The sequence below is a fragment of the Hypanus sabinus genome, chromosome 11 (assembly GCF_030144855.1).
Source record: "Hypanus sabinus isolate sHypSab1 chromosome 11, sHypSab1.hap1, whole genome shotgun sequence".
NCBI classification, from domain to species: domain Eukaryota; kingdom Metazoa; phylum Chordata; class Chondrichthyes; order Myliobatiformes; family Dasyatidae; genus Hypanus; species Hypanus sabinus.
Genome location: NC_082716.1, coordinates 3,671,285 through 3,686,186, shown reverse-complemented (window position 1 = coordinate 3,686,186; position 14,902 = coordinate 3,671,285). Strand labels below are relative to the sequence as shown.

Sequence of the window (14,902 nt, the reverse complement as noted above, 5' to 3'; positions counted from 1 at the left end):
TCTTCATAAGCACAGTTGCATCACAAGGCCGTGTGCTTAGCTCCCTACTCTACTCACTTTACTTATGACTGTGTGGCTGAACACAGTTTCAATGCCATATTCAAGTTTGCTGATGGCACCGCTATCATAGGCTGAATCAAAGTTGGTGATGAATCAGTATTAATGAGGAAGATTAAAAATCTAGCTGATGGTGCCAGAACAACAGCTTCTCACTCAATGTCAGCAAAACCAAGAAGCTGATTAATGACTTCAGGAGAGGAAACCAGATGTCCATGAGAAGGATCAGAGGTAGAGAGAGTTAGCAACTTTAAATTTCTTGGAGTTATTATTTCATAGGACCTGGCTTAAGCCCAGCACGTGAGTGCAATCACAAAGAAAGCACAGCAGCACCACTACTTCCTTAAGTGTTTACATGGATTCAGCATGACATCTAAAACTTTAGACAAACTTAGTGGAGAGTGTATTAACCAATTACATGACAGCCTGGTATGCCCTTCAGTGGAAAATCTACAGAAAGTAGTGGATACGGCCCAGTCCATCACAGGTAAAGCCCTCCCCACTATTGAATACATCTACATGAAACACTGTTGCAAGAAAGCAGCACCCATCATCTGGGAGATCCCCACCACCCAGAACATGCTCTCTTCCCATAGCTACCATCAGGAAGAAGGTACAAGAGATTCAAGACTCACACTGTCAGGTTCAAGAACAGTTGGTACTCTTCAACCATCAGCCACCTCTTCAACCAACTCTTAAACCAAAGGGGATAACTTCACTCAATTTCACTTGCCCCATTGTTAAAATATTCCCGCAGCCTATAAACTCACTTTCAATGACTCAACATCTCATGTTCTCGATATTTATTGTTTATTCATTTAGTATTATTTCTTTCTTTTTGAATTTGCACAGGTTGATGTCTTTTGCACACTGGTTGATCACAACCAAGTTGATGCTGTCTTTCATTGATTCTATTATGATTATTTTTCTATTATGGATTTATTGAGAATGCTCAAAAGGAAATTAATCTCAGGATTGTATATGGTGACATATATATACTTTGATAATAAATTTATTTTGAACTTTGGATAAACCAGCTTAAGGCAGTATCAGAAAGGCTCAGGTGGTTTATGAAAACATTGTGATCTAAGGTATCAAATGCCCCACTCAAAGTTAGAGAAGAACTGATATGTAACCTGTGTTGGCATTTTGCCACAAGTCATTAACTAACTTAAACAATAATTTCTGTACTACGGTTTGATCTAAAACCTGATTGATGCTTGTCAAGAATAGAATCGTTTAATTGTTGAAAAACTACTTTTTCTGAAATGTTACTTGGAGAAGACAGGTTGGAAAAAAATTATCCAAAACATGGCAGTCTAGATTATTTTTCTTAAGCAGGGTTTAACTACTGCAGTTTTAAGGAATCGGGAAAAATGCCAGAAACTAGTGAGCAATGTCAAGTACACAGTCAACTTGCATTTCAGAAACTTCTTTTTAAAGGTCTGTGGGAGTAGGATCAAGAACACAAGTAGATGGTTTTAGCTGAGTAATTATTTCTCAAAGTTCAGGTAAACGGATTTTAATAAACGAGCTTAGTTCAGTGTGGGGATCATTGAGGTTTAACAAGGTTTATTCTTGAGTTTGTTTTATATAACATTTTATATTATTTTTTCTGTAAAAATGCAGCAAAACTATCACTTTTAGTCTCAGTTGCTTTCAGCAACTATTTCATCAGTGGAGCTGAGATTAATAGACTGTCAACAGTTGAAAATAATACTCTTCACTGTCACTCAGAATTTTAAAAAGTATGACTGTCTCTTAAAGCAAAGTGCTGTGTTGTATTTAGTTAAATGAGTCCTCAAGATTTTATTGTGAACTGTTACTTTAGTCTTCCTCCATTCACGTTCAGCCCTATGACACTCTCTTTTGAGTTTACAGACTATTTGAGTTTTCCATGGTATTATAACAGTAGATGATTTCTTAATACGTTTTCAGGGGCTATATCAGCCACTGCCCACCATAGCATTAGATTTTCTACTTTATTATTTAAAAGGCAGGCTGTGTTAGAGTAAATGCTAAGTTCTATTAAATGACTATTAAGAATATTAGAAAACCTAGAAGCAGCTGTAGTATATAAAAAAATCTTAGTTCAAGTAACAGGCATTGTTACGTTAAAGAAAATACAGTAATGACCTGAAATGCCGATGTCTAGGATGAGTCAGGTTAATGTTAAGTCCTTTTGATACATCTAAATCTAATGTGTGGCCTCTCTTACAGGTTGGCTGAGTGACATGACTAAAGCTAAAAGATTGCAGAATGTTCATGAACCCTCTTGCTTTGGAGTCACACTGAACATCTACATGAAAATTGAAGTCACTTACTATTACAAGCCTATCACAACTAGTTATTATTATAGATAATAAATGATAAGTATGGGAGAATGCAACATTCCCTGAGTATCTATGGCAAGATACTCAAAAGACACAAAGCTACCAAGCCTGGTAGTTTTACAAGTGAAGTGGTCCAAGGAAACATTTCCCAGTCCACTACCTTTACAAAATCAATGGACAAAATTATAATTCGTAGGGGCTGCTTCAATTAATATGGCAGCAGCATCACTACTGGGAGTTAAACACAAAGTTAAACATTCTATTTTTCTATCAGTAATTGATGCAACATCAATAACTCACTATGAGACGTAAAGGCGAGATACGGCTTTTATTGACTGGAAGAATGAACAAGCAGTGGTTGACCACCATACTACATCCTGGAGACTGAGAGGCTGGGCCCAGGCCTCAATCGCCTTTATATATGAGGGAAGAGCCACAGGAGCAGTCAGCAGGAAGCGTGTCCAGACAGGTATATGTGTTCACCACATTCACCCCCCCCCCTTGTTTTAAAAAGAGTCCCCATGTGGCGAAGTTTCTTACAAGTACATTTACAGGTTAAGTCTATCAGGTGGTCGAATCTGTCGCTGCGATCTACGTAGTACCGGCTGTGATTGCACAGATGCCGGTGGTGGTGATTGCACAGGAGACAGAGGTTGTGCTGGTTCCGGCCTAACTGGAGGTGTTAGCCCACGAGGCGTCAGTGATCCCTCACGCGTGTGCGAGGCGCCCAGAATATATGCGTACGAGACGCCCAGTATATGAGTGTCATGAGGAGTCTGTGTAGGGCTTGATGTGCGCGGTGTCACCTCGGGTACAGGGTTCATAGTTACTAGAGAGTGTTCGGGGTGGTGGTCTGCTGCTCCTGCGGGCGCCAAGTCGCGGACGGAGACCGTGTCCTCCCGTCCATTAGATAAGACCACATAGGCATACAGGGGGTTCGCATGTAGAAGGTGAACCCTCTCGACCAGCGGGGAGTATTTATTACTCCTCACATGTTTCTGGAGCAGCACTGGCCCTGGGGACATCAGCGAAACTGGTAGGGTGGTCCCAGTGATAGACTTCCTGGGAAAGGAGAATAGGCGTTTGTGAGGGGTGGCATTGGTGGACGTACATAACAGGGAGCAGATAGAGTGGAGTGCCTCAGGAAAGACCTCCTGCCATCGAGAGACCGGCAACCCTTTTGACTTAAGGGCTAAAAGTGGTGTTGGGGCAGGGAATGGCAAAGGGGAACTCGTCGATAATATTGAGAAAATAGACATTGCGGTCGGTGGAGGAAGAGGGCCCTTAAAGTCAACACTCAGTCGCTCAAAAGGGCGGGTGACCTTGACAAGTTGCGCCTTTTCAGGACGAGAGAAGTGCGGTTTGCACTCAGTGCAGATTTGGCAGTCCCTGGTCATCGTCTTGATGTCCTCCAGGGAGTATGGCAGGTTCCGGGCTTTCACGAAATGGTAAAATCGGGTGACCCCCGGATGGCAAAGATGTGCATGAAGGGCGTATAGCTGGTCGAGCTGTGCGCTAGCACACGTTCCCCGGGATAGGGCATCAGGGGGCTCATTGAGTCTGCCAGGCCGGTACAGGACATCATAGTTGTAAGTGGAGAGTTCTATTCTCCACCGCAAAATCTTATCATTTCTGATTTTGCCCCGCTGTTGGTTGCTGAACATGAACGCAACCAAGCGCTGGTCGGTCAGCAAGGTGAATCTTTTGCTGGCGAGATAGTGCCTCCAGTGCCTAATAGCTTCCACTATGGCCTGGGCTTCTTTCTCCACCGCGGAGTGCCGAATTTCAGAGCCTTGAAGGGTACGAGAAAAGAATGCTATTGGCCTGCCTTCCTGATTGAGGGTAGCAGCCAGCACGAAATCGGAGGAGTCACTCTCTACTTGGAAGGGAATGGTCTCGTCCACCGCATGCATCGTTGCTTTGGCAATGTCCCATTTAACGCAGCTGAAGGCCGCGCAGGCCTCAGCAGAGAGGGGAAAAGTGGTAGACGACCAGGGGGCGGGCCTTGTCTGCATAATGGGGGACCCATTGGGCGTAATAGGAAAAAAAACCCAGGCACCGTCTGAGGGCATACGGTTGGGATCAGGGCCAATGACCCCGTTTTCCACGACATACCCAAGGATAGAGAGTCGGGTGGTTCACACTTGTCCCTGTTATAAGTAAGGTTCAGAGCTTCGGCCACATGGAAAAATCGTTGGAGGTTGGAGTCGTGATCCGACCAGTTGCGACCACAGATGGTGATATTATCCAGATAGGGAAATGTGGCCTTCAGTCGGTACTGGTCCACCATCCGGTCCATTTCCCTCTGGAATACCGAGACACCATTTGTGACACCAAATGGGACACGCAGGAAGTGATAGAGCCTGCCGCCCGCCTCGAAGGCAGTGTAGGGGCAGTCCTCTGGGAGGATGGGGAGCTGGTGATAAGCAGATTTCAGATCTATTGTCGAGTACACCTTGTACTGAGCTATCTGGTTGACCATATCCACGATGCGGGGTAGGGGGTACGCATCAAGCTGCGTGAACCTATTGATGGTTTGACTATGGTCCACAACCATCCTATTTTTCTGCCCAGTCCGAACAACAACCACCTGGGACCGCCAAGGGCTTGTGCTTAGCTCGATGATCCCCTTCCCGAGCAGCCGCTGCACCTCTGACTGAATGAAGGCCCTGTCCCCCGCGCTGTACCTCCTGCTTTTAGTTGCCACCGGCTTACAGTCGGGGGTCAGGTTGGCAAACAGCGATGGAGGAGGGATCTTGAGGGTGGAGAGGCTGCAAGTGGTGTCGGTAGCGCAGCTGTCGGCATGGCGCTGGGCGGGACGTGTGGTTCGATGTGTGTGTGTGCAGTAACGGAGTATATGGCGAAGTCCCACCAAACTGAGGATTCCTGACAGTGAGTGGTGGGAGGGGCCCGTCATATGCCATAGTCACACTTTTGAGGTGGCTCTGGAAGTCCAGCCCCAATAGCACAGGTGCGCACAGTTGAGGCATGACCAGTAGCACAAAGTTCCGATATTCTGTGCCCTGCACCATCAATGTCGCTACACAACCCACCCGGATGTCTGTGAAATGCGACCCAGAAGCCAAGGTGACCCTCTGGCTTACCAGCCGTGTCACGAGTCCACAGCGTTGCACTGTGTCCGGGTCAATAAAACTCTCAGTGCTGCCCGTGTCAAACAGGCAGCAAGTCCTGTACCCCTCCACCAGGATGTCCATCATTGACCTTGCAAGTGGGTGTGGGGCGCTTTGGTCGAGGGTTACGGAAGCCAGAGTTGAACTGCCGTCTTGGTGCCCAGTAAGCATCAGTGGGTCGGGGGCGGGGCATGTTGACGCCGACAAAGATGGCCGCCCACATCCAGGCATGCAAGATGGCGGCCCCCAGGTCTCACATGGGTAGGGGGTGGGGCATAGTGATGCCGACAAAGATGGCCGCCAACATCCGGGCATGCAAGATGGCGGCCCCCACATCTCACACGCAGCGCTGCTCGACCCCGCTCACGGTTTAGACTTACAGACCTTGGCAAAATGGCCCTTCTTCCCGCAGCTGGAGCAGGTCGCTTCTCGGGCTGAGCAGTGTTTTTGGGGGTGCTTTTCGAGTCCGCAGAAATAACACAGCTCGGACTTCCGCCTGGCCGCCGCCGTGGTTGGGTTTGAGGAGTTCGTGGCATCACGACTGGCAGTGGCATTGGCGAATTCACTCACGGGAACCGGCGGCGGGAGGGGGGGGGGGTCTGAGGTGTCCACGGAACCTGTGGGGAATCGCGCGGCTGGACAGCGTCAGCGTTGTGCAGAGCAGCCTCCAGCGTGTTGGCCGTCTCGATCGCCGAGCATAAGGTAAGATCGGCATTTTCCAGCAGCCGCTGGCGCACGTACACTGACTGAATTCCTGTCACAAAGGCGTCTTGTACTAGCAGCTCCGCTTGCTGTTCCGCCGTGAGCGTTTTGCAGTCACAAGTTCGGACGAGCATCTGTAGAGCTCAGAGAAACTGGGCGCAAGACTCCGCAGGCTGCTGTTGGCGCGTAGCTAAATGATGTCTTGTGTAGACGGTGTTCACTGGCCACAGGTACTGTCTTTGGAGGGTGTCCAGTGCCCCTTCATAGGTCGGCAGGTCTCTGATAAATGAATAAACTTTTGGGGTGATTCTCGAGAGGAGAATTCTGTGCATAACAGCGGGTTCAAATATGATTGGAAGCATGCAAGCCAGAGTTCAAAGGCAAGAGCTGCTTCAGGGTCTTGGGGGTCCAAAGCCAATCTTTCCGGACGTAAAACCGTTTCCATGTTTTAAAACTTCCAGTCAATAAAATTGATGCACCATCAATAACTCACTCTGAGATGTAAAGGTGAGATATCGGCTTTTATTGACTGGAAGAATGAACAAGCAGTGGTTGACCACCATACTACATCCTGGAGACTGAGAGGCTGGGCCCAGGCCTCAATCGCCTTTATACAGGGGTCTATGGGAAGAGCCACAGGAGCAGTCAGCAGGGGGCGTGTCCAGACAGGTATATGTAGTTCACCACAGTAATAAATTATTTTACGTAAAATGTTTTATTAGCTTAAGTTCTATATTAAGTAAAGCTATATTAAGAGTCTTAAAAAGACATGGCTGCACTGAAAATCCAGGGCAACTGGAAACATAAATTAAATTATTAGCATTTATACCAGGCTGTACGCTTTCTTGCAAATCTATAATTTTAACCTATTCTATGATTAATCTAATCCTTCCCCGTACATAACTCTTCATTTTTCTATCATCCATGTGCCTATCTAAGAGTCTCTTAAATGTCCTTAACGTACCTGTCCCTACCACCACCTCTGGCAGTGTGTTCCACACATGCACCACTCTCTGAAAAGAACTTAACTTTGACATCACCCTTATACTTTACTCCAATCTCCTTCATATTACGCCCCCTCATAATAGCCATTTCCACCCTGGGAAAAAGTATCTGTCCGTCCACTATCTATGTTTCTTTGCTGGTTTTATAATAAAGGATCGAATGTACATTTTTCGACTTGGAACTCAATTATTTGGAAGCGCATCATACATAAAATATCACTCCCAGCTCAAGCCTTCTCAACTGGATTAGCCAACATAACTATATTTATTTGCTTCTACCACACCCAACCCACATGACAAATTACCCAAAATAAATGTGGAACACAAAATACAATACAGACAGAAAATAGATACATGGCTCCTACATCCTAGCTCCTAATTAATTCACCATAATAATTACAACTATATACTACTAAAAATGAAATCTTCAAGGATAAACATTTACACAAATGACTTCTTTCTTGTTCCATTCAAGTCATGCAACAGTCATCTAGGTCAGAGATTACCAGCCCTTGGCCCAGTACAGAGTGACCTTTACCATCACTCTCTGTCAAGTCAGTAAGTCAAGACGAAGTCATGAAGCTTCTCAAGCTGTAACTCGTCAAAGCTCTGCCTCTTGTAAAAGTCAGATCTTGGTCAATCCAAACAGCCCGTCTTTGTTTTTGATGCACACTTGCCGCACAAATGTTCTTCTGTCTGGAAATCCTTGAATGACTCTTCCCGTGATCCATGAGTTTCAAGGGGATGAGTCATCAACAATGTAGTGTCTCCTGGAAGGAAATTCCATTTTATACCTGACTATTTCTGATGTTCCTGTAACTGTGGCAAGTACTCATTGACCCACTGATCCAAAACAAGCTTGACATGTATTGGACTTGCTTCCATCTACGATGAACATAAATGTCTTCCTTATGGTACGCTCCCAGTGGTAAAGACAGTGAGATCTTCAGAAGCATTAGACAGTTGGGTGTTAGTGCTTCCAAATCATTAGGATCGGTGGATTCTTTAGTAATTGGATGACTACCGATAATAGCCTCTACTTCACAATGTATGGAAACCCACTTTATCAAGATTCTGTATCTTCATAGTGGAATTGAGGACTTTTCGCACAGACCTGGTTAATCTCTCCTATGTTCCTTCATGATGTGAACAAGCCAGGAGGATTTAAAATCCACTTAATTCCTTTCTGAAGAGGGACATCACTGATCTGTGAATGATTCCATTTCTCAATGGCTTCTTACAACTCAATCTGTTCCAACAAAGTTTGTCGCATTATAAGAGCACCAATCTGTCCTCATCTTGTTATAAACAGCTGAAGTGCATTAGCAAAGGAATGTGTCTAAACAAGATGGTACTTCAATGTGATCCATTTGTATAGCTAGACTAGTAAATATGACCCCACACCTCTTCATTGTACTTCTTCTGTTCTTCACCTCAAAATGTTCAATGTAGTCCACTGCTACACGTAAAGAGGTTTGTCTGGAAATCATCTTTGGCTAAATCCAGTAATCTCCATTTTAGCCTTTCTGAATTTTTCCACCAAGAAACAACCTCGACTGATCTGACCTTCAGCCTTCTCAACACCCCTCTCCAAAGAATACTCTTGTTCTTCATCCAAGTCAGACTGAGCAAGAGCAATGCTCAATTGCTTCCTCTTTCAACTAAGAAATAAGAGCAGATTCTTAAATCTAAGAATCCAGGCCACTGTCTTCCTTGAACAGCCCAAGATGAAAACTGATGGACTATTCTTGTTACTATGTCCACCTCCACTTCAATCAGGACAGCACTCATTGTAACCCTCCTCTTCACTTCCAGATCATCTAGCAGGAGTTCTACAGAACAATCAGGATTCACAAGTCATTCCCTTTTAAGCTGAAGATACTGAGGCCCTGATGCCTATGTTTCATTCTTCAGGAACACTTTCACCTTCAACCCTCTGGAAGCCCCATCTGCCGGATTGCTTGAAGTGCTTACATACCTCCGTTGAGATGCTTATGAGATATTAAGAATTTCTAAAGCTGTTTTTGCAACAAAAGTTCAGAACATAGAAGCTTCATTTTTGATATACTTCAGCATGAAGTATGATCAGTCCAAAAAAGGGAGTTATGAACCTGCATGTGAAACTCCTTTTTTACAGTGTGTCCCTATGGCTCAAAAGCCCGAAGGTACATTTTATTGTCAAATTATGCATATACGACTCTGATATTTGACTTCTCCAGATAGCCATGATAAAAGCACTGTGCATTGAGAGTACACGTTGTACAACAGGTATTACATAGCTATCTTCGCTTGCATCTGTGCAGCAGTAACAGCTACAAAATCCAGGAGCTTCAAACATCTAACAACCTTGAAGTCTTCCAACTGGCAGAGTTCTTCCAACTAGCTTGTCAACTCATGAGCAACAAATGTTGGTATAGTGTAATTCCAGCCAAGATTTCTTACGTAGATCTTGTTGGGTCTTCTTAGTAGATAGCACCACTGGAACAAAGATTCCTAAAAGATCATACATAGAACTAACTGTGCAGAGGATTTCCCTTCTGGTGAGTAGACTACCTTGGATCGTGATCTTAAGCTTGAACATATCAGACTGAATGCATCATTGCACACCCAGTACTCTCTCCACTGAAGAGCACTAATCTACATCCAAATCCTTCATAATGAAGGAATTAAAAAGGTTAAAGAGTAATTTTGATATTGCTGACACACTAGAAGATGCGGTGTTAATTATACACTGCTTTCTGAACATGCTAGACATTGTTCTCAAAATTGCTAGACCAAAGTTTAAATAAAACGGGAGCCAGAATGGGAGTGCTGCAGGTGCCATTTTGATTTTTTCTTCTCATCGGGGTTAAGAGAGGTGAGACTGCGCAGGCGTGTTATGTCGGGCAGTGAAGCGCAGAAGATTTAAAAGGAACACAGCCTTATACAGCAGGTAGCGTCGTTTGCAGGCAGCAGAGTTAAGCCTGGAGCAGTGTGAAGGCTTAAGGGCTTTGGCTCAACGGGCTTAGGCAGAAATGGGTGAGGCAAGGTAGGTTTAGTTTTCAATTTTTCCGTTATTTGAGGAAAGCGGGAATTATGAGTGTGGGGGCAGCTTGTTGTTCTCTGTGTCGGATGTGGGAGGTCCTGGAGTCTCCTAGTCTCCTGAACGTCCATATCTGTGCCAGGTGCACCCAGCTGCAGCTCCTAAGGGACCGTGTTAGGGAACTGGAGCTGCAGCTCGATGACCTTTGTCTGATCAGGGAGAGTGAGGAGTTGATAGAGAGGAGTTACAGACAGGTGGTCACATCGGGGCTACGGGAGGCAGACAAGTGGGTCACGGTTAGGAGGGGAAGGAGAAGAGTCAGGTACTAGCACCCCAGTGGCTGTACCTCTTGACAATAAGTACTCCTGCTTGAGTACTGTTGGGGAGAACAGCCTACCTGGGGGAAGCAACAGTGGCTGTGCCTCTGGCACAGAGTCCAGCCCTGTAGCTCAGAAGGGTAGGGAAAGGAAGAGGAAGGCAGTAGTAATAGGGGACTCGATAGGGTGTCACAGAGGCGATCCTGCGGACGCAGTCAGGAGACCTAGATGGTAGTTTGCCTCCCTGGTGCCAGAGTCCGGGATGTTTCTGATCGCGTCCAAGATATCCTGAAGTGGAAGGGTGAGGAGCCAGAGGTTGTGGTACATATAGGTACCAATGACATAGGTAGGAAAAGGGAAGAGGTCCTGAAAGGAGAATATAGGGATTTAGGAAGGGAGTTGAGAAGAAGGACCGCAAAGGTAGTAATCCTGGGAATACTGCCTGCACCACATGACAGTAAGAGTAAGAATGGATTGAGGTGGAGGATAAATGCATGGCTGAGGGATTGGAGCAAGGGGCAGGGAGTCAAGTTTCTGGATCATTGGGACCTCTTTTGAGGCAGGTGTGACCTGTACAAAAGAGACAGGTTGCACTTGAATCCTAGGGGAGCCAATATCCTGGCGGGCAGATTTGCTAAGGCTACTGGGGAGACATTAAACTAGAATGGTTGGGGTGTGGGAATCAATTTGAAGAGATTAGGAGAGAGGAGGTTAGTTCACAAATAGAGAAAGCTTGTGGACAGTGTGTGAGGGAGGATAGGCAGGTGGTAAGTTGTTTGCACCATTAGGGATAAACAGAGAGTAAGAGGTGGAGAATTTCATAAATATTATTTTAATGCTAGGAGCATTGTAAGAAAGGTGGATGAGCTTCGAGCATGGATTGATACCTGGAAATATGATGTTGTAGCTATTAGTGAAACATGGTTGCAGGAGGGGAGTGATTGGCAACTAATTATTCCTGGATTTTGTTGCTTCAGGTGTAATAGAATTGGAGGGGCAAGAGGGGGAGGTGTTGCATTGCTTGTCAGAGAAAATATTACAGCAGTGTTTCAACAGGATAGATTACAGGGCTCGTCTAGGGAAACTATTTGGGTGGAATTGAGGAATGGAAAAGGTGTAGTAACACTTACAGGGGTGCACTGTGGACCACCTAATGGGGAGCGAGAACTGGAGGAGCAAATTTGTAAAGAGATAGCAGATATTTGTAGTAAGCATAAGGTTGTAATTGTGGGAGACTTAAATTTTCCACATGTAGACTGGGAAGCCCATTCTGTAAAAGGGCTGGATGGTTTGGAGTTTGTAAAATGTGTGCAGGACAGTTTTTGCAGCAATATATAGAGGAACCGACTAGAGAAGGGGCAGTGTTGGATCTCCTATCAGGGAATGAGATGAGGTGACGGAAGTCTGTGTTGGGGAGCACTTCAGATCCAGTGATCACAATGCCATTGGTTTCAATGTAATTATGGAGAAGGATAGGTCTGGACCCAGGGTTGAGATTTTTGATTGCAGAAAGGCTAACTTTGAGGAGATGCAAAAGGCTTTAGAAGGAGTGGATTGGGACAATTTGTTTTATGAGAAGAATGTAATAGAGAAATGGTGGCCATTTAAAGGTGAAATTTTGAGGGTAGAGAACCTTTATGATCCTGTTAGGTTGAAAGAAAAGGTTAAAAGTTTGCAAGAGCCATGGTCTTCAAAGGATATTGGAAACTTGGTTCGGAAAAAGGGAGAGATCTACAATAAATATAGGCAGCATGGAGTAAATGAGGTGCTCGAGGAATATAAAGAATGTAAAAAGTATCTTAAGAAAGAAACTAGAAAAGCTAAAAGAAGATATGAGGTTGCTTTGGCAAGTAAGGTGAAAATAAATCCAAAGGGTTTCTACAGTTATATTAAAATCAAAAGGATGGTGAGGGATAAAATTGGTCCCTTAGAGAATCAGAGTGGACAGCTATGTGTGGAGCCAAAAGAGATGGGGGAGATTTTGAACAATTTCTTCCCTTCGGTATTCTCTACAGAGAAGGATATTGAATTGTGTAAGGTAAGGGAAACAAATAGGGTAGTTCTGGAAACTATGATGATTAAAGAGGAAGTACTGCTGCTTTTAAAGAATATAAAAGTGGATAAAGTCTCCGGGTCCTGACATGATATTCCCTAGGACCTTGAGGGAAGTTAATGTAGAAATAGCAGGGGCTCTGACAGAAATATTTCAAATGTCATTAGAAACGGGGATGGTGCCGGAAGATTGGCGTATTGCTCATGTGGTTCCATTGTTTAAAAAGGGTTGTAAGAGAAAACCTAGCAATTATCGGCCTGTAAGTTTGACGTCAGTGGTGGGTAAATTAATGGAAGGTATTCTTAGAGATGGTGTATATAATTATCTGGATAGACAGGGATTAATTAGGAGCAGTCAATGGGATTTGTGTGTGAAAGGTCATGTTTGACAGACAGGCAGACATACTTTATTGATCCTGAGGGAAATTGACAAATCTTACTGAATTTTTTGAAGAGGTTACTAGGAAAGTTGACGAGGGTAAAAAAGTGGATGTTGTCTATATGGACTTCAGTAAGGCCTTTGACAAGGTTCCACACGGAAGGTTAGTTTGGAAGGTTTAATCGTTAGGTATTAATATTGAAGAGTAAAATAGATTCAACAGTGGCTGGATGGGAGATGCCAGAGGGTAGTGGTGGATAACTGTTTGTCAGGTTGGAGGCCGGTGACTAGTGATGTGCCTCAGGGATCTGTACTGGGTCCAATGTTGTTTGTCATATACATTAATGATCTGGATGATGGGGTGGTAAATTGGATTAGTAAGTATGCACATGATACTAAGATAGGTGGAGTTGTGAATAATGAAGTAGGTTTTCAAAGCTTGCAGAGATTTAGGCCAGTTAGAAGAGTGGGCTAAAAGATGGCAGATGGAGTTTAATGCTGATAAGTGTGAGGTGCTACATTTTGGTAGGACTAATCAAAATAGGGTGTACATGGTAAATGGAAGGACATTGAGGAATCACAGAGTGATCTAGGAATAATGGTGCATAGTTCCCTGAAGGTGGAATCTCATGTGGATAGGGTGGTGAAGAAAGCCTTGGGTATGCTGGCCTTTATAAATCAGAGCATTGAGTATAGGAGTTGGGATGTAATGATAAAATTGTACAAAGCATTGGTGAAGCCAAATTTGGAGTATTGTGTACAGTTCTGGTCACTGAATTATAGGAAAGATGTCAACTGAATAGAGAGAGTACAGAGGAGATTTACTAGAACGTTACCTGGGTTTCAGCACCTAAGTTACAAAGAAAGGTTGAACAAGTTAGGTCTTTATTCTTTGGAGCATGGAAGGTTGAGGGGGGACGATAGAGGTATTTAAAATTATGAGGGGCATAGATAGAGTTGACATGGATAGGCTTTTTCCATTGAGAGTAGGGGAGATTCAAACAAGAGGACATGAGTTGAGAGCTAGGGGGCAAAAGTTTAATGGTAACACGAGGGGGAATTTCTTTACTCAGAGAGTGGTAGCTGTGTGGAATGAGCTTCCAGTAGAAGTGGTAGAGGCAGGTTCGATGTTGTCATTTAAAAAAAATTGGATAGGTATATGGACAGGAAAGGAATGGAGGGTTATGGACTGAGTGCAGGTCGGTGGGACTAGGTGAGAGTAAGTGTTTAGCACAGACTGGAAGGGTCAAGATGGTCTGTTTCCGTGCTGTAATTGTTATATGGTAAAGAACCGTCTGATGAGACAATGTCTTAACGCAGGTTCTTAGAAGTAAAGGGGAACTATCCATGCTAAGCAGGTTCTTAAAACAATGATTCGCTAAATGATCAATAACCTTATAAGAACCTTATGTTACTGTTGCTGGGCAAGTAAAGAAGAAATAGCGCAATTACTTAACAAGTGTACGCGACATGTGTATAAAAGGGCCATGCTTGTACAAGTAATTGGAGACCCCTATGTAGACTCCAAGAGTGTGCTGAAGGAAGGTTCTCCCTAATAGCTAGCTACTAATAAAAAAAGCTGTTGCTTTATCTTCCGTAGTACTGCATGTTCTTGCATCAGGTAATGGGTAATAATTAGAAGTAAGGTTTAACAATGTCTTTCACTTCTTGCTCTTCTGGTATCATAGCTAGGACACTATGTCTTTTGCATATCCACTTCATGAGGTGAAAGCTGCCTTTAGCACAAATGGATACAAGGTCATGACATAGACTCACCACATTTTACTCCGAGTACATTAAAACAAGGCAGTCATCAACATAGAAGCATGCAAAACCTTATCCACCATCTCACAGCCAAACTGTTCTTCAGTGTCTTCTGTGCATTTCCTTAAGGTAAAGATGGTA

At 44.3% G+C, this 14,902-nt stretch overlaps 1 protein-coding gene across 1 annotated transcript in view; it reads right to left on the bottom strand.

The window, feature by feature from the left end:
* Nucleotides 1-14,902, bottom strand: part of msh4 (mutS homolog 4) — a 188,335-nt gene that overhangs the window by 107,757 nt on the left and 65,676 nt on the right. The window lies entirely within an intron of this gene.